Source organism: Nomia melanderi, chromosome 9 (assembly GCF_051020985.1).
Source record: "Nomia melanderi isolate GNS246 chromosome 9, iyNomMela1, whole genome shotgun sequence".
In the NCBI taxonomy this organism is placed as follows: Eukaryota; Metazoa; Arthropoda; class Insecta; order Hymenoptera; family Halictidae; genus Nomia; species Nomia melanderi.
This window is the reverse complement of record NC_135007.1, coordinates 74,177-95,428: the sequence shown is the minus strand read 5'-3', so window position 1 is coordinate 95,428 and position 21,252 is coordinate 74,177. Positions and strand designations below refer to the sequence as shown.

The window sequence follows — 21,252 nt, the reverse complement described above, 5'->3', positions numbered from 1 at the left end:
CGTACATTACTAATATTGTTCAAGTTTTTACTGTTATCAGGGTGAAAACGCAAATGTTGATAATTCTAGATCAAAACATAGACTTGGCATAGACATAGACGTAAATTTGAGTGGTATTGGTTTAAATAAATATATATATTGCTTGAAGAAAGTCCATATCAATGAAACGAAATATACTCGAGATGAACAAGTACTTTCATGGGAATACCGCAAAAAGAATCATAAAAAACCGTACTGTTAATTTTGACACATGGTTTAGACAGTAATATTATTGTAACTAAAAAATGAACTAAGAATGAAAGGAGCAAAGTAAAGCCATGTATCCTTAACTATTATAATCTTTTTGTAGGCAGAATTGATGAATCAAATAGAATATTATACTATATTATCTTAGTAAACGAAGAACGCAAAAATATTGGAGAAGAAAGATACGTTTAACAGTGCACTTTAAAAATGCACAGGGGCAAGGGGAGTTGTTCATTCGCGGCCTGACACTCTACAGCTCTCACGTTAGCTTATCGACCCACAAGCTGAAAGTACACAGGGGCAAGGGGACTCTTCCACTCACGACGTTCGAGCTGTCTCAGCTTTCGACACATTATTATTCGACGTTATTGGTGCGCAGCAATAACGGAGAACGGAAGAGAGACCGAATGCGACGGAGTGAGATGGAACTATATCTATCGTTACATCTGACTCCGTCGCGTTCCGTCTCGCTTTCATCCTATGTTATTACCACCCGCCAATAACAACCATGCATGGAAGACCGAGGCGGCCCTAGCATCGTCAGTGGAGATGTCCTCTTGCCTCTCTGACTTTTTAGCTTTTAATATAAATACCACTCAAATTTAATGATACAATTTTATCATTTTACTCAATCATACAAAGTTGTCAATTTTAATTTTAATGGCCTATCCCCACTCCTCCCCTACCATTCACTGTTTCAAGTTCAGTTTAACTTGATCTTAGTAAATAAAGAAAGAAAATGAATATGGTAAAGGGAATAGAAACATACATACATAGTTTTTAGTCTTACCTTTTCAAATGTAGTACCAGTGGTTTATTGAGATTCATCTAATTAAAATAAATCCAAACACAACATACAGCGTTCTAGTTTTATCAATTTCAAGTAAACTAACATTTAATTTCGTTATTTGCATTAACTCTTTAAGTCCCAAATCAAAACTTTTAGGAAAAATAAATTTATTTTCACAATATACGTTAACCAACTTATTATTTTTAACAGAAATAAATATTTTTATAAAAAATACTATTGTACATGTCAAAACAATAGGTGGTCATTACTATATCGAGTTTATACTGATGGCTTCGCGACTAATATTAAAATATGTGGTTTCAAGGTGATACCACCGGGAAATAACGGGTAAAGTCGGCAAAACTAGTTCGATTTACATCGTATTCTAATTCACCTTACTCGGAAGAATCTCAACAACTCACTGGCACTATGTTAGAGAAGTTAAGATTGAGATTATTGAAATAAATATGCAATAAAGAAAATATCTGTGTTTTGTGCTCGCGTCATTCTTTTCAAATGCCGAGAAAAAGAATGCTAATCAACAACACGCGGCAGTTCTAATGCTGGGTTCTGAAATTTTAAAACTAAACCAAAACGTACGGTGTATCTCTTCTTGGCATCAAATAAATAAATAATTCTTAATGAAACATTTTTATACAAGTTCTTAAAAAAACCGAACTGTAACCCACTGAAGTATACACTCTCTAATATAACGTTACAAATTCAAGAATCATCGAAATCTCTGAAGTTTACTTATTAAAAGGTATGACATATATTTTTACAAATATCTCGAAAAATACAAACGAGCAGAAATAATATGTATCGGAAGACCGTAGCGGAATCACTTTTGAATCAAGAGTTTTAACTTAATGCTGTTGCTCGAGATGTAAACCCCCCCCCCCCCCCCATAATGGGAGTCTTACGTATGTAACTCCGACGCGGTCTTCAACCTTTTAGCTACTGTACGCCACTATAGTGACTTTCATGTTTATCATCGTTTTGAACGTACGCCGCTTTAGCTGCAGAATTCTTTCTCTGTCATCGATAGTTGTGCACATTGTAATCTAGTCTAACGTAATTACACAGTGGGAAATTCTATCAGTCTCAAACCGCAGTGATATTACATCTATCATATGCACACCGCGTAAATCGTTGCATTATAGAGGTATACTTTTGTGGCTAGTCCTACCGTAGCTAAAAGGTTAAAAAGTTATAAATATCTAGAAATATAATTACCAACCTCGTAGACTATCACTATCAATGTGCTCCTAGCTCCATGCCAGTGGAGATCTGTAAAAAGAATAACAGTAGAATGAATAAATGATTATTAATTTAACAGTTTCTTTAACTCCATAACCATCGAATTAAATTAAGGAAATTGTTCCTAAAATGCATATCTTCTTTACATAACGCGAACTAATAATCAACGTTAAAGAAAACATCGAACATTACCCGTAAATCATTGTATGTTGATTGTTCTTGTTATTTATTATCTTATTAATATTGGTGTTTTTGCAATTATTTCGAAAACTGAAAGCGTCAGTTTTTTCACAGGAAAAAATTGTTGAAAGTGATGACCTAAACAACATATTTTAAAATCATTAAAATCGACGTTGCCTATATCATTATATATACGCCTTTATTAATTAACTCTATATAGGATGTTTCTAAACTATTGCACACAAATAATAGGACCTGTACAACACACTGAATTGAGTAAAAAAAATCCAGTGAACAGGGGTCCAAAACTCAAATAGTTTCTGAGATAAAAATAGGTTTAGTTAAAAAAATGTATGGGGACCGAATCAAGAACATCGAATTATCTCGAAAAGTCGTAGTGATACGAACAAATGTGTCAAACAAAAGTTGCAGGGTATGAAGTACTACATGTCACGGCGGGAGGTATTTGACCGTAATGTCAACTTGAAACGTCTAACTAAGGTCATGTTACAATTCTTGAGTAGAACCCTATATTTTTTAAGCCGACATTCAAACGTTTCCAAACCATAGACATGAAATTTTTCGCTTAAACTGTTATCAAGATATCAACATCCAAAGTTGTTGGTTTGTTGGTAATGATGGTAGCCGGCGGGACTGTGCGACTGTGTGAACCTGTCAATGTACCGCGCCCGCACCGATTTTAATGATTTTGATATATGTTGTTGGGGACATGATTTTGAACAACTTCTTCCCGTATATACTACTTACGGAAGACTTCAGTTTGCGAGATATTCGCGAAAAACTTTCGCTACTATTACACTGAATTTTGCATTTATGAGTACGCCCGTGCGAGAGCTACAAGTATAACCGCCACTCGTTACTTCGGTAGCGACTTGTATCAATCAGTCCTCGATTTTCTCAGGTTACGTGTCCTCCTCCCGACAAAAGTTCTATTAATATTGAAACAAATTTTGGACAATTATACAGTAAATGAACCGCCCTTTCCCCAAACTAGCCCTACCTATACCGATAACTATTATCTGAGAGAAACTCATTTCTACATGTACGAGACAAAGTGTAAAATTGTCGCGATTAAGTCAAAACTTTTGTAAAGAAGCTAACCTATGTGCAATCCGAGAAGGCGACGCACAGTGAGGCATTTCCTCTGAAAAGCTGATCAAAAGGTCAGATTTCATTTTCAAGTAAAATGAATAATGTTTTGTCCCTGTCATTCTTGAATAATTATAAAAGTAAATTGTGACATTTTTTTGGACCCGATCTGCACGATATGTACTCGGTAGTCATACTCACTACTGAAAAGTAAGTTCCATCGGCAAGCCAATATTAACGCAATTATAAAACTTTTTTGCAAGAGATTTTTTGTAAATGAAACTTTTACTAACGCATTTGTGAGATCCTTCTGATTAAAACAAGACCAAACATGATATACTTTAAATCACAATTTACTAGAAGAAAATAAATTCTTGTAATTTATTAAATAAGGAAATATATTCCATCATGTTTGGTCTCGTTTTAATCAGAAAAACCTTACAATTGAGTTAGTAAAAAAGAAAAATAAGAAAGTTTAACGTTGAATTAATATACCATCATTGATCTGTTTCTTTTGATCATTCCAAAGGTTGGGCGTCTGGCCTTTTTATTCACATTGTTCTTCTCTACAGACAACCTACAGAAGCTCGGTTTGGATCTTATTTCGACTTTCAAATCAACGCCACTGTACAATTAGTGTCCGGTCGCAGTCCCGATTTTCGGGTAATAATCGTGAGAATACTGTATTTGGCTAAAAATGTTATGCTTGAAATTGAGCCATTCTTGTGCTCGAGAAGACTAATATACTCAAAGCGAGTAAGTGAATTACACGAAGAAAATACCTAACCATTTTTAAGCTTTAAATAACTCTATAATAGTTTTGGCCACCTTTCGGGTTAATGACCTCACTGTGCGACGGCATTTATGACGGCAATATTATCATTTTAACATTACTTTTTATTTACAGATTTTCAAACAAATTATAAAATCGTCACAGTTTATTACAGCTTATGAAAGAATTGTTTGAATTTTCGTTTGAACCTAAAAATGAAAAGACTCTTCTAATAAACCAATTCAATATTATTTACCACACAGTTGAATAATGTATTAAGTAATCTAAATAACAGGTTTAGTATCGGAAAGTAAACTAAAATGTAATGTTTAACATATTTTAAAGATGAATAAACTTGAAAAATTATATAAAAAATTGTTAAACGAATAAAAATTATCTCCTACTACACATGATTGAAAGCAATTATTTGTTATCATATTTTAAGCCAAGTTTCATTTCGATGTCTCTAATGGTTTAGAAGTTATAACAAAGTGTCACTAAATTTCTCGATGTGGACCACAGTGCAGCGGTCCGATCAGTAAATAATATCGATTGCATTTTCCCAAAGGACGAAGTGTACCAGAAAAGAACAATCGATATCACGTTCCTTTATTTTCCCACGCGAAAATTATTTAATTTTTTATAAACATTTGAATCTAATTTCTTGGGGTAAAAACAGGTTTTTGCGCTTCAAATGATTGTCATCTTCATATGTAAAATTTCGAAAAATCCGTATGCTACATTTTAGATAATATATTTCTATTTATAAATTCACATAAATTTTTGTATCGTATATTTCAGTTGTTTGCAATCGAGTCGGCCAACAACGGATGTTTTACGAAAAGGAATTCCGAAACTAGCGAATAACTGTGCCATTTTATAACATTTTGACTTAGAAAAAATATAAATATAAATCAAAAGGTTACAGTTACACATTCAGAACAAATCAGAGGTTTTCGCTTGATAGTTATTAGTAAAAAATTCCTAAAATTTACTCATATTTAGGACATCTTTAGGCATTGCCCTACTCCCTTCCTAAAACTGTAACCAAAATTGATACATATTTTACATAAAACATTAGGATAAATTGTTAATATTGCAAGAATGTTTTTGTGTCGTTTGGAAGACCTTATGGTACTAAACATATAAATTTCATGTGTCAATTTTAATGATAAATTGATATATTCAATCAAAATTATGGGTAATATCGTAAACTATATTCCGTTATTGATATCTTAAGACAAAAATATATGTAGATTTTGTACTTGGTTAGATACAAATTTTTTACTCTTGTCCAATGGATCGAACATTGTTTGTACTTACAATTGAAAGTGCAACCTACCGAATCGCATTATATCACAGCTGCGAGATCGTGTTGTTCGCATGTACTATATAACCTTAGACCAAACGTAGACAAGCGATTTGCGACCAAATGTCGCAGCGACGCACTATGGGGCATTTGCCCTCCAAAGGCGGTAAAAAATTTGTTCTGAATGAAACCGTGCGTATAAGACTTGTTTAGTAGAATTTAGTGACGTCTTTGGTATCGTTGGAAAGAGTAAAGCCTACTCTTTAATATAAAATAAAAATTGGCTGCTACTAGCTGCAATTGTGGTGGTTATTAGAAATTCTATTTGGTATAAATAAAAATTGCTGTACCAACCACAGTTGCAGCTTGTAACATCTAATTCTTTTTCCATATGAAAGAATAGACTTTCTCTTTTCCATTGATACGCGAAACAGGTCTGAATTCGACTAAATAACTCTGAACATTAAAATATCCCGTACCTATGCAAATGCCACTTGACGCTCTGCACGCGACATTTTAAATAAAAATTGTCAGTTACCCCAGTTACCAGCTATTAGTAGCAGCCAATTTATGCTTTTTATTAAAGGTAAGGCTTTGCCCTTTCCAGTGATACCAAACAGAACATTATACTCTAGTAAACTTGTTTCTGAAATTGAGGGTGAAGATCAAAAAAGGAAAATAACGTAAAATAAAAAATTTAAGAAATCAGAAATGCACAATTATTTACCTTGAAGATGCTAGGAAAGTTATAAAATGCTAAGCTATTTGATACGTTGCCGCTCGTAAAATTTGTTAATCATCATCGATTTTTTCGAATATTGATGTATTGATAAAATTATGATTCAAGAAATAAGCGGATTCTGTAGATTGATGTCTATCATATTCGGAAAATTATTAAATTATTGTTATGTAAAAGCAAGAATCGACAACCCATTGACCACCTTCATATTCAAAATTGTTCTACGTAAATTCTTTTACTTCTTTATAGTGGGAATAAAAAATGTTGTTACAAATAAATCCTATTTCAAACGCGTCATTTAATCATACACGAGCCGCGAGAATAATAAATACAGCAAGAAATAAAAACAATGATAAACAATGTAAGGTAAAGTAGGGCAAGATAAAAACATTAAGAAAAAACTGTCTGTATAGTGTTAATACCGGTTCATAAAAATATATTTAAATCGATTTCTAAAATTTAACGAATAAAGTAGAAAACAATAATCTTGAAAAATAAAATTTGAAAGTCTCATCTTGTCTAGTGTACGGGTCAAAATAGAATGGATCTATTTATACCTACTTACATGTCAGATACATACGGGGCGTATCAATTGAAAAAACTTTGTTTTAAATAAGCGTAAAATGGTTTTGGATACTTGTCGAGCGTTTCTTTGATAAATAGGCCCTTTCTTTTCCAATGTAAATTTGAAAACACTACAATCTGCAATGGCTTTCTATATCGATTTTTTGGACCACTTCTGTCTCCCTGTTTTTCTTTTATGTTCGAACCATTTTATTTAAAAGTTGAGCGATGTTATGAAAATGTTCTCATCTTGCTTCAAATGTTGTATCAAAAGTAATTCAGTAATAATATCTCTTCGAAATGAATGAAAATAGTGTCCTTTCTTTGCTTTGACACTTTTTTATTTTACAACAAGTTTCCAATAATCTTTAATAATCAAGTAGTACAACTGTCCAGTTCAACGTATCTACCATACTAGACTCGGCAAGCAAGCACGCGTAAGAGCGGTCGGAAGAACGAGAGAAAAGACGGCAAACTAAGGCGGTAATTTCAAAAATGCTATTCTAACAATATCATTATTTGTTCACGAATGATGTTCATAAATATATAAATAAAGTCTTTAAGAAATTGCCTATTCGATAGTAATAAAGTGATAATGTCATTGAGAAATACTACTGAGCTGTTAATGATTAAAATTCGTTAAAGAATAAGATCACAAACATAAGAATCAGAATTGTGGCCGGCAAACGCACAAGAGCGAAACAAATTTATTCTAACTAGTGGTAACGTATCGTCTGTTATATGATTAACGTGTTTTGTTTTATTTTTGGTAATGTGCATATATAATAACACGAAATAATTCATTGACCTATCTTGCTCCGCCTTTCCTACATAAAGTGAGTATAAAATACACAGTTCGACAAACTAATATAAAAATATTACAAATAAGGTTATACATTTTGTATGTTTTAAGAAAATGGTGAAGCAGAATCGAGGCAGCGATATATTTCTATTTGTACCAAAAAATCGGATCGTAAAACAACTTCGGATAAGGCTAGATTTCTCCGTTGAATTTTAAAGAATAAAAAAATGATGATTCTTTTTGGAAAAAATTGTTTTGTTCACAAGAAAATACGATTTATCGAAGGTATGAAAAAACCGCTTTTGCCATATAAGAGTGAATGACAGCGGGTACCCTATCAAAAGCCGTATAAAATGTAACGTAATTTAAACATTTTTGTTCCTACAAGTTAAAAATAGTGGAAAAGTTGTTTTCATCTACTTCGACAACCGTGAAACCATTCCAATTAAGTTTAACTTACAGAAATTTACATTATGGATTTACGAACTTTGACCATATTCATAAACAATTTTTGTTTATTTTAACTATATATAATATTAATTTTAATTACTAATTACACAAAAATCACCATTTTTGTTGTCATAAGTTAAAAAATATTACTTTCGTCTGCTACTGTAGGTACTGTGAGGCGAAACTAGGAATCCAATTCTGCTCCATGCTTAGAAGTGCACAGGAGCAAAGGAGACGTTCGCTCGCGGCGTTCGGCCCAATAGTTATGGCGGCTCAGTTTCGGCACATTTTTTGTTATTGGCCATCTTTCTTCGTCCCGCGGCCCAGTCGAAATTGAGCCACTATAACTATCGGGCCGAGCGCCGCGACGAAACGTCTCCTCCTGCCCCTGTGCACTTTTAAGCCTCAGGCCGGCTGAGTTCACGTCAGTAACGCACTGTACGTAACTGTCACAAAGTTACAAGCTTTCTTTGTAGATATTAATTAAAATACTTAGTTATTGTGTGATTATATAATGAAATTAATTGTTTCAGGCGGTATACAATTTGTAAACTGTGACAAAAGCACTGTACGCGCCAAGATTAACCAATTTCTTTTCTTTTAAAATATTCTACGTGCTCACAAAAATATTGTAATATACCATTTACATACAATTTCTCTTCGCAATTAGTTATTAGTAATGTTAAAAGATGACATTAATTATATGTTCAACGTTGCCTCTGTCGAAAAAGCTTAATTACCAATTAATTGCTTTTTTCACTTTTATCTATTTAAAGTACTCTTTACTTGAAAAATTCTAAAATATATATTTTATAATACATTCTATTTAGAAATAGAAAGAACATCTTAAAGAAAGCTATTTTTCATTTTTCATATAAGTAATGTACTTGTAGCAACAAATAGGATTGGCGACTACAGTGTTTGCAAATTTAAAAGATATACATATGCAGTCTTCTGTACAACAACGAAGTGGCACGTATGTATGTACAGAAATTTTGGAGAATACAATTCTCTTTTTCATAAAGAGTATAGTCGAATAAGCATGGTAAAAGTGCCCTCCAACCAAATTGTTCCGGGTACATATCATTCGATAGACTTTTCAAAGAAAATCTTTTACAGTTTAACCCCTTGCCTTACAATAACGTGTGAGACTCATGATGCACATTTTAAATAGAATTTAACGAGTATCAATATTACTCAATCCCTTTGAATAGAAATTAAATATTATTCTTCTGTTATCAAGTATCATATTATAGGGCAAACATGGACATAGAGTATGAAAACAATTGTTCACTTTTTTCAATAAATTATTACTGACAAAGTTATTGTATCGATTACAGCTGAAAAATAAGTCATACGGCAGGCGGTTAAGCTTACTTTTTTTCATTCTACTTGATAGAAAATTACGAAAAAAACCAGGAATTTTCTGTCCGTTGAATCGCATATCCGTGAATTTTTGTATAGAATTTTTGGTTGAAGTTTTCATTGCAATTATCAATTTCTTCAAATTTTTTCATAGGGAGGCGACTCGCGGAACGTCACACGGTATTTGCATGAGTTCGGGACATTTTAATTTTAAGATTTAGTTAGCAGAGTTCAAAGTTGTTTTTGGTATCAGCGGAAAGAGAACGGCATAATATTTCATACGGAACAGGAATTAGCTGCTACGAGTTGCAAATTTGGAGATTATAACAATTTCTATTCCTGTTGATGCTCACTGTGCATCAAACGGTATTTGCATCGGTACGGAATATTTTGATTTGAAAACTTATTTAGCGGAGTTGATAGTTGATTTTGATATTAGTGGAAAGCGAAAGACTTAATCTCTAATGTTACATAAGAATTAAACACTATTCTCCGCAACTGAGGTAACTACGACAATGTTTATTCAGTGTCGCTCGCGGTGCGTGCCGCGCTTTTTGGTTGGACGTGGATTTTTGAAATTTTTACACATATTTGGTAGAGTTCAGAGTTGTTTTTGATATTGATGGAAAGGAAAGGATTTATTTTTTAATGCTGAACAAGAACTGTATGCTATTGTCTACAACTGTGGTTGGTACAGAAATGTTTATTTATATTACATAGAATTTGCAGTAACTACCACAGTTGCAGCTAATAGCGGCCAATTTTTATTCTATATTAAAGAATAGGCTTTACTCTTTCCGATAGTCTCACAGGCACGCTCATGTATACAGAATTTAATGTGTATTACTAAAAGTTCTCCACGATTATGTCACAAACTAGTGCTGTGCGCAGGTTATGTATAAAGAAAAAATTGTCCAAAATCATACCCTTAGCAACATATTACAAAATCATTGGAATTAAAGAGTGTTGTTCATTCGAATTATTTACGTCTTTGATAGAAATGACTTACTATGCAAGTTCCTACTGCGATACTTGCACACTTATTATATAAATTTTTACTCTTTTTGCAAACTTTATTCTATAACTACCCGCCACTGTTACAATAATATAAAAATCTTCCGTAAAATACATAATAATAAAATATACCAAAATAACAATTTGTTCATGCGTTGAATTTTGAAATTTTAAAGAAATACATTTATCTTTAATCCTTTGTGAGCAGGACTGTTTGGTGCGTGAAGATACCATCTAGATGAAAAGTTTAAACATTCTTCTAGAAATTTTTAAAAGTTTGTGCTAGGAAAAATACCGTTATAACTCCAGTAAAGAGTGACTCAAACAATCATTCGTTTTGAAGCCCTCAATTTTGAAACCGATTTTTGTACCAAATGTTACCCTATGGTGAGGCAATAATCATCCCAAATTTTTAACTTGAGTTGACAATTAGTTTCTGAAATATAGAACGTCAAAGATACCGAAATTCATGAAGACGGTAACCCATACGTGTAATATATTAGAAACAGATTTGAATTTAAATTTACAAAATTTACAACATCCCATACAATATAGACAATGATATTTTTAAAAAATACCACTCTTTGTCCGTAAATATAGATTAAGATCTCATATAGGATTTAATTGATGAACAATTTTCTACTCAAGTCCTATATCTTGTACAATCTAAAGTTGCTGCTCTGTGTTTGGAGTTTTATTTAAATTTTTTAATCCCCTTTTTTGGTGTTCTACATAATCGTAGAATTATTATATTCACTCCCATACGACATTATGTTTAACTAAGAATTTATCATTCATGGTGATTTGTATTTGGAATTGATATTAAGTTTTCAATATCTTCAGAGCTAAGTATAAATCGATTGCCACAGTTATTTCCTGAGATGTTGACAATGATTTTAAGATAATTTTTGGCGGAATAGAGCTTATTTTATCGAATTTTCGTTTTTTTCACTTTAGAAGTTTAGCGCAAATTCTTAATAATAATTAGTATATTAGTAGAAATACTGCCTACACAATAAAACTCATCATCTTTACGCCGCTTTCTTTGCACCCCAAGTAAGTAATTGAAGGCTTTATATAATCCGAGCAGTTGAAAAAAGGAATAATACTACAATATAATAGTTCTAAAAAAAAAGATAATAATAAAACTTGTTCTGTAAAAAATTGATTTATGAAGAAGTTATAATATTATTTATTTATAGAAGACAATTACTTTTACCCTCGAATATCATTGAAAAGAAAAAAACAATTCAATTTACTCAAAATAAATATTTCAATGCAAAACAATTACTCCATACATAATTATCTTTAACTACACAACTTCGTTTGCAAGGATAAAGCGATACGTAGCAATCCCGAGCATATCGATATATGTATTTTCCACAAATGACTATATTTTATTAATCAGAATAAATATTTTATAAAAAATTAAGAATAATCATTATTAGAACCATTACTGTTAAAATTAGACATTATTTTATGTTTAGATGTACATTTTCAAACTTTCAAAATTCAGTTTCTAATATACTGCGTTAACACATTGCGTACTGGCCAGTTTTCAGGAAACTGAATTGTGAGGATGGCAATTTTCAGTGAGGTCAACTTATATCATTATACATAGAAAAACTCAGATATATTGTTATGTAATATATTTTAAATAGATAATCAATTCGAATCAAATTTTATATTTTTTCAATGCTGTGGTAATTAGCGAAGTTGTGTAGCTAAGTGTCCTTATGAAAAAACGAGATTTCTCGTTACCGGTACGCAATATGTTAAGAATATCATGTGAAACCCAAGTTTTATAAAAATTATGAAATTTTAAAAATTTAAGTTCGAACTTGTTTTTGACATATACCTAGACCTTTAAAAACAGTTTTTTTTAAATTATCAGAGTGATATAAATGTTAGTGCAACGAAAATTCAAGTTGATGCCTTGATGAATTTCAGTATCTTTGACGTCTTATATCTCAGAAATTAATTGTCAACTCAAGTTAAAAATTTGTGATGAATATTTCGTCATAAGGTAAGATTTGGCACAAAAATTATTTCCAAAATCAGGTTTCCAAAATAATATTCACCTGAATTTATCGTTTTAAAATTCTGTATAATATACAGAATATATAGTATTTTTTGAAACAATCGTCTATATATACAAATGGCTTGTTTAAACACGTATCACAATAATAATAGATTTGTTTTCTCTCTTCTTTAATTTTTCTTTTTGAGCCCAGGATACAAACTCTGCATTTTCAATCGTGGTCATGAATGAGACTATATGTTCAATTCTGTTTTTACACAATTTTAATTTAACATAAATTATCTTTCTTTTTTTAAACGATGTTTGATTTGATACGAATTAGAAAAAATTAATTTTCTTTTTATTCAATTTGGTTTTATTTATTATAATCATCCAAAATCCATCATGAATTTTCATATGATTTATTATAATATTTTACTGATTCCTTACGTAAATATCTATACTTTTATAGGTACAGTATATTTTTTACTTTTTAATGCGTATCTATTGTATAAAAACAGAACTGGCTGTACATATAAATGACTTTTGGGTCAATGAAGAATTATTATAAGTAAACTACAGTAATATTGAATGAGTTAATATTCCAACTTAACAATTGCTTTAATATTTCTTAATATTATCTGACTGAATGTTACTAGTGATTTAATCACTAGTCAATTATATTCTCCTGAATATAAACTTAAATAAAACCTTTCAACAATTATTCATGATTATGTAATGCGTAGTATAACTACAAAAATATTGAACATTACAAATTACAAAAATATGCCCATGTTAAACTCAGGTTCAATTTAACAGTGTATTTAATTCAACTTACTGGTTAAAAGGTTTCAGAATATTATAACCAACATAAAAAATATGAGATGTTTCATCAGTAAACAAAAATAAAAAGTAAAAGAAAAAAGAAAAGAAAGAAAAAAAATAACATATTGATATATATATTTGAAGAGGTGTGTAATTGCAAAAATTTGGACAATACTTTGTCTGTGAATTTTCTATTAAAAATTTAAACATTCATGTATTCCACTGATAGAAATGTAAAAAAAAAGAATTATTTCAATTTACTCCATAAAAAAATTATGATTTAATTTCTAATTTTGTTAGAAAATTTGTTTTATTGGTAAATTGTAAAAATAGTTAATCAAAAGTAGTTTACATTAGGTCGTTTTTAAATCTATGTTCAACAAAGGAACTCAATGATAATATCCTCATAAAAATACAATAGAAATTAAAGAATTAGCTTTCTAATAATTAACATATAACATCTTCATCACTTTCAAATGACGATTATTAAATACATTGTATAACAGTTTTCAACTATAAAATTTGACCTAATTAGCTTTCTGAATTTTTTCCCTTTTCATTGCGTGGAATACTTTGAACACATACTTCAATTATTCAACATGCATTTTTATTGTATATAAATGATTCTCTTTCATTTTCTGTAACTAATTACTGAAATAATTTTATCAATTTTAGGTGTAATTTTTATAAGAATTTGCAATTATCTTTTTTTAATAATTGGATTGAACTTATTTCATCATTAAAGTTACCAATATTAAACTATAACGTTATTCATGTTCAATTAAACATAATGTATATTACATTTTTAAAAATGTTTACAACTTGGAATACAACAATATATTATCAGCTGCACAATCTCTTTAAAGAAAAATACATTTTTAAAATTATATATTACTCATATATAAAGATAAATTATTAAAAAATAATAACGATACAATTATATCCATAGCCATAATGAGTGCAATTATAAAAATTAGTGAAGCTAAAGAAAACAATATTAGAATATTATTTCATTACAGACAAATATCTCTTAATAGTTTTCTATGTGTGTCCACATGTTTATAATACCAAAGAGTATTCAGTCTAAAACAATAAATTTCTCTGCTATAAATAACCCCAGTAATATTGTAATGAAACTGCTAAAATTATACATTTTGGTCTAACAGAAGTAAACAAAGCATGTGACATATGACGTAATGTTTTACAAAATAATACTGACTCATATTTAAATGTAAATTAAAACCTAAATATATAAGTATCTTTTATATTTATCATTTTTACAGCATAAATTAACATGTACACTTCAGATCTTCTAAATGTTAAATTTTAATTTTACAGTTTCAGTATACTATACTTGTTTCCATTTTCACTTAATTTTGCAAATATATTAAATATTTTATTTGTGCTCTGCTAAATACTATTTTAATGACTTCCTAAATAATTGTATTTTTTCTTTATTTTGGATAGTTTATAGTTGGTAATTGTGATTTAAATTTCCAATTTTTATTCCATAAGCAAAATATATCACTACGATGTTATCATATTTACTAACAGTGCATTTTCTGTGATTATTCAAAATGAAATATCTTGAAAAATATTCAATTTCTAATAATAGTATCTTAAACCTTTCTTATATAACATACAGCAAAGAAACAATTTATATAAAACAAACATAGTTTTACTTTTAAAAGTGCAATTGCACTTTACAATTGCATTAATGAATTTATGAAAAAACAGGTATTATAGTATGATGGAATGTGTCAAATAGTGTAAAGCTTTTCTTTATGAATTTTTTCTAACTTCAATTAGAACAGTAGTTATAGCCTATTCCAGTTACTAGATATACCTTGTTTATGTGTACATTGCTAATCAACATATATATTCTAATCTTTATATGTATTATGTTTACATGTTCTGTTAAACAACTATTATAAAAATGTCAATTCTAAACATAAGTGATAATGTAACAAATTCATAAAAATATATTGTACTAAACTTGCTCTTTAAATAAAAATGTATTGTGGTATTCATTTCATAAGATAAATGATACACTAATATCAACTATAAGAAGTACATGATGACTGAATTTCATTAAATATGATCAACGTTTTAATGAAAATTTATACTGTAACAAAAAATTATCATTTCATGAATAAAAATACAATAAAGTAACAATAAGTTGAAAATAATTAATCAATAATATAAATTCATTAGTTCTAAGCTACAATGTAAGTACATGATCCTTTTTTTTATACAGAATTTTAACAGGATTATATCTCAAACAGTAGTTAAAAAATATATTATTTTGAAAGTTATATAAGTATGTTATACAACTATATATCAATTCATTCACAATAGCTATTAATCCATACAACCTATATGTAACAAAAAAAATAATTATTCACGTACAAGCATATTTAAAATAATTTGTACTCATAAAATCTTATTAAGTACATTATAGATAATATACTGATAAACATTTGACCACGAATACATTCTATACAAGATTGTATTCGAATTCTATTGAAACAAAAATATTTGTCTTTTATTACAATTTGGAAGTGTTTAATGTTAAAATATTGTTTTAATGTATATTCTTCTTAAAATCTTATATTTTATGATTTAGAAAATGTCTTAAATTGAATATGTTTATACTAAATCTAGTATTGCACCATCATTAATAATATAAAAGTATAATACATTAAAATCAATGTTTCAGGCATCTATGAATGATTTAGATAACATAAGATAAATTTTAAACAATAACATTACTTTTTACAATATAATTTGTAAATAATGTTCCTATACTAATTACCAAATATAATAGTATATTTTTCTAACAAATCAGAAATGAAAATGTATATAAAAGTGAAAATTTTTGTACAAACGTGTATAGTATTAAAATTACATAAACTGAAGGTATATTTCACTATATTGACCATAAAACAAAATTATATAAATTATTAAAACAATTAACGCATTGATATTTCTACCTATGATTTAAACAGTCAATCCAATAGTCAACTATTTTCATTATATATATTTTTGACATTATATCTTACATATACACAAAATAGTAATTAAAAATTATAGACATATTTGTTAGCAATGTAACAATTTTTTTTGCAATTACATAGAGAATCAAAGTATATCAATATATTATTATGCTTGTATAAAAAGAATTTAACGTTTGATTTTTTATAATGGCAAATAGATTACTAGGTACAAGTTATTTTCACAAAATTTCTCTTACATTTTATGATGCGTTCATTTTACAAACACTGCTTTTGTTTAACATTTTCTTGAGAATAAAGAAATAAATATTTGTATTATAAGAGCCATAACCTTTATTTTAGTAAGTTTCATAGTTTCATTATCATGACTTTTTAACACATATAAAAACTATCTGTAAATTCCAGAAATGGAATTCCAGTATGAAAAATGAATTGATATTGTATAATCAATCCTATTCAAATCATAATCTTCACTCTACATAATATAAAGTTATAAATATGTATTGTGTCAAAAAGAATGCTACTAAAAGAAATAAGAGTCTAATTGGTCAATTTTCATTTGTTTCCAATTCACTTTCAATATTGATATGCTACTTTTCAATACGATTACATACAACCCATAAAAATTATAAATGAAACAGTCATCAAAAGACTTTTGCTCAAACTTATAATATTCTCATATTAAACTTTAAAACTTTCTATAGCTTTATTTGATCTAATGTAAAGCATAACTATGAAATATTAACAACTTAATAATGAACATGATTGTTTATTTACATTTGATAAAATAATTATTGTCTGTCTTAATAAACAAATAAATAAATATTCAAATAACTGTTAAAATCATAATTTTAATTTAATGAGTTGTCAGGCACATTTTTTAAGAGCTGGACATTATCTTAAAATTTGTTGCTATTCATACCAATAAAATTTAGAAACTATAGAATATAAAGTTCTCTTTCCAGACACAACAAACAGTCTGCATATTTTAGTAGCAAACCAAATAAAAAAATTAGGTTTTCAATAACTATGGACATTAAAATATATGCTAATTTATTAATTATTATAAAATGATATGTAAAACAAAGTATTCAGCGTTGTTCAGGAGAAGGGCCTTGGGACGGCACATGGACAAATGGTGTATCTCGCTATGTGTGTTTTCGTACTTTTGCTTGGTTACCAATAACCACATTGACGAATAGTAAATTAATATCGAAAATGAAATGAGGAAAGATCAAAGCTGACCAATCAGACCCACATTCCTACCAGGACATTTCTCTCAAACAACGCTGAGTACATTCTTCTTATCACATGCGTCACTGAAAAATATTATTAAAATGTAATACATGCAAGAAATACACTAATTCATAATTTAGACTAATTTCATTACGCTTGATTTACTGAATAAACTGACGTAATCTTGTAAACTAATATTCAATATTCAAATGAACTGCTGTATCACATATACGCATTGGCAAATGCTATAAAGCGATTTTTCCTTTTTAAAAGTCATAAATATACACAAAACTTTGAAACGAAAGTTCTTTCAAATAATATTTTTCATTTTGGCAACGAACATATGAATGTATTTATTAATAATTTTGTCTCAAAATATATAAATTTACAAAATGAAAATAAAATAGCTACTGAACATCAAAATGCGCCACTCATAAATCTGTGCGTAAAAAAAGGTTAAATTGCAATGACAGCATAAGTGATAGTAACACAAATATATGATTTATATTGTCATAAATAATTATTGTACACATACATATGCACGTATATGCTACTACGTACACGTGTGTGTATGCCCTCCAATTAATATTACTACGAAAACTCACATTGAAAAGAATTTCTCCGACCAGCCTCTGTTACACATTCGTCGAACGTTAGTGCATGATCGGTATACATAGATGTCTTACGCATTTATAGGTACATATTTTTTATAATAAGTATGCATATGTGCTATGTACATATATTTGTATGTGAATATAGGATTATCTATGAGAAATAAATAGTACGTCAAAATACAATAATATAATTTATATATGTGTGTATATATATATATATATATATATATATATATATATATACGTACTAACACGCACGCGCGCGACGCACACACACCACCATCCCACAAAACATGCGCGCGCACGTTCACGCTTATACACATTTTATATACGAACAGGTATGTATACATACTGTACACAGATACGGTACACATATAGATACATACACTATATCCATTTTATAATTATGCATAAATGCATGTATGTGCTCTGTGTGAGTGTATTATGTATATATGCTTATGTACGTATAATATGATATATGTGTATACATATATGTCGTACCACACGCGCGCGCCATCACACCACATAAACCATACACACAGGCACGCACCACCACACGCACGTACGCACACACTCACACACGCGCGCGCGCGCACACATAACAGATTGTAAAACGTAAAATCTAAAATATCAAGAAGTCAGAAACAAATGAATACTTTTTCGAAACGTTTAAAAAAAATTAGTAGCTAAAATATAAACAGAAGCTTATTAGAGAGGAAGGAAAATTGATGAACTTACTTTGTAGGTTCGGTGCCCGAAGAATATTTCAGTCTAGACGAAGATTTTTCGTTGGCGCACAGAACGGGCAGAGCGAGTACCGCTCCGCTGGTGGGCTATTCCCGCGAGCGGTGCTACTCCCCCAGATTTGGAGGGCACGGTGCTGCTGATGCGCTCATCGAAACACAATTCACAGTCGTGCGTATGAAAAGGTCCCTTCACATTACACAACCAATAGAAAAAATATGATTACTTTCCAATAAAATGATAATCTACTTTGAAATAGATAAATGGAGAAATATAGTGTGTAACACTATACAAACGTTCCTTATTATTAAATAGTAAATAAATAAGTAATAAATAAATTTAGTAATAATATTTGTTACATATTCCTTTTTATTATTTCTTACAGATACCAATATAATTATATTACTTTACACAAAAATTGCAATGCCAAAATAATGCAAGATCACAAAAGTGAAATAGTTATTGGAGCTTTTGAATGACACACTCAATATTAACTATTTAACAGTAGCCCAGAAGTCTTTTTTTATTACCATTGTTGTAGTTTTTCATATATAATATTTACAATAAAACATTATTCAGTACAGTTTAATTTATCTTGATCTTGTAATTTTTGTATAAACGTATATTAACTTATAATATCTAGGAGAATTCCTACTGACTGCTAAAGGCAGGGGTTCTCAAGAGAATTTGTTTGTCTTACAGTATAATAAATACTTATGAATACAGTAATATTCAAAAAGTAATTTGCATACTTGGATAATTACTTGCTTACTCTCTTAAATGTTTGACAATAAGTACTAATAGTCTGATATATGTATATGAATGATTTTAAATTATATGTATAATATACATTTGAAGTTTTATTTTCTTAACATTATTGTATTCATAAAAAAAATGTTGACATTTATGGATAAAAGTTTTATAGAAATAAACAAAAACTTCTTGTTGTTTTGATAGATGAAATGTCATTAAATCATAATTATTTGAATTGTTCGATCTTGTAATGAAAAGTGATATTATGTAAATTAAACTCTATCATAGAATATATTGTATTTAATTATACCATAATAAATTTTATTTCAATTTAACAAATATTAATCAAAACTAATTACATAGTAGCGCCGATAAAGAAAAGAATTTACAGAATATACAGTGGTGGTCTTATATTCAAAAACGGAAATTATTTGTCCATAAAATTTGAATCTTTTCTTATAGACAAACCTTCAACTTCTTTCAAGAATATAAAAACTTGTTATTTATCTTCTATTATTTTAAGGAACAAAATAACTAATTAAGATATGTTATTTTAGCAACTCGTAGGACAAAATATTTAACACTAAATGTATCGACATTTTTTATATATCTATACTAACTATAACTAGTCAAATAACTAGTTATAAAATAAAAGTAAGCAAGTTAAATGATAAATATTTCTTATTAAAAGCAGAGACAAAAAAACGGCAAAAATTGAAATACTAATTAATCGAATAATATAGGAATTGATTTAATGTTAAATAAATAAAGAAAAATGGAGAACTTTCAATCTAATTTTAAAACTGATCATTTGGCCGTTCAATGTTGTGTTAAGTACATTGTAAACAATTTTTATAAGTAACCGACAAATAGTTCAAATAGTTAAAGTAGGTTTACGAGTATAAAAATGAACAAAGGAAAGGAGATTAGAATTATATTGCATAACTAGAAAAATTGGGTGATTTTTGGGGATCTAGGAATATCTAATGACTTTTTATTAAACTATAGAAATCAGTAGAGGAAATAATGAGTTTGGATTCTTTACAAATGAATCCAAGCTGACTGCTGTTCATTTTTTTTTCAGAGTTATAGTATGTTGAACTTGAACCATATTTCAACAGAAATTTTCTAATCCTTTAATTTTGCTCACTAATATATATGTAAGAATATATTTAGTATTACTAGAATGACTAGACGTTTCAATTTTTTAAAATTTGTCTCTATCTTTAATTCGATGTATCCGACATTATTAAAATGAATTTTGGGGACTATTCTAATATTCCGATTTTCATAATTTAATATTAAAGATACATAATCTTTAATCCTTACTTATTATTTTATGCGATTGTTACGATTGAATGTTAAAACATTTGTATCATTCCGTATCATTTTACTGTTCTTGTGAAGAAGATCCCCTATTCTTGCGCAGAACACACATATAGCAG

At 29.1% G+C, this 21,252-nt stretch overlaps 1 protein-coding gene across 4 annotated transcripts in view; it reads right to left on the bottom strand.

Moving 5' to 3' along the window:
- Positions 1-19,206, bottom strand: part of gw (trinucleotide repeat containing adaptor protein gawky) — an 80,327-nt gene extending 61,121 nt beyond the window's left edge. For 3 of the 4 annotated variants that reach the window (XM_076370884.1, XM_031992635.2, XM_031992636.2), the window contains exons 1-2: positions 19,049-19,206; positions 2,277-2,326 (exon numbers count right to left, since the gene is read on the bottom strand). The gene's annotated coding sequence lies outside the window, so the exon portion shown is untranslated. Of the gene's footprint in view, positions 1-2,276; positions 2,327-18,301; positions 18,498-19,048 lie in introns of those variants that run through there. The other variant, XM_076370885.1, reaches the window with a different exon arrangement.
- Positions 19,207-21,252: the final 2,046 nt, after the last annotated feature.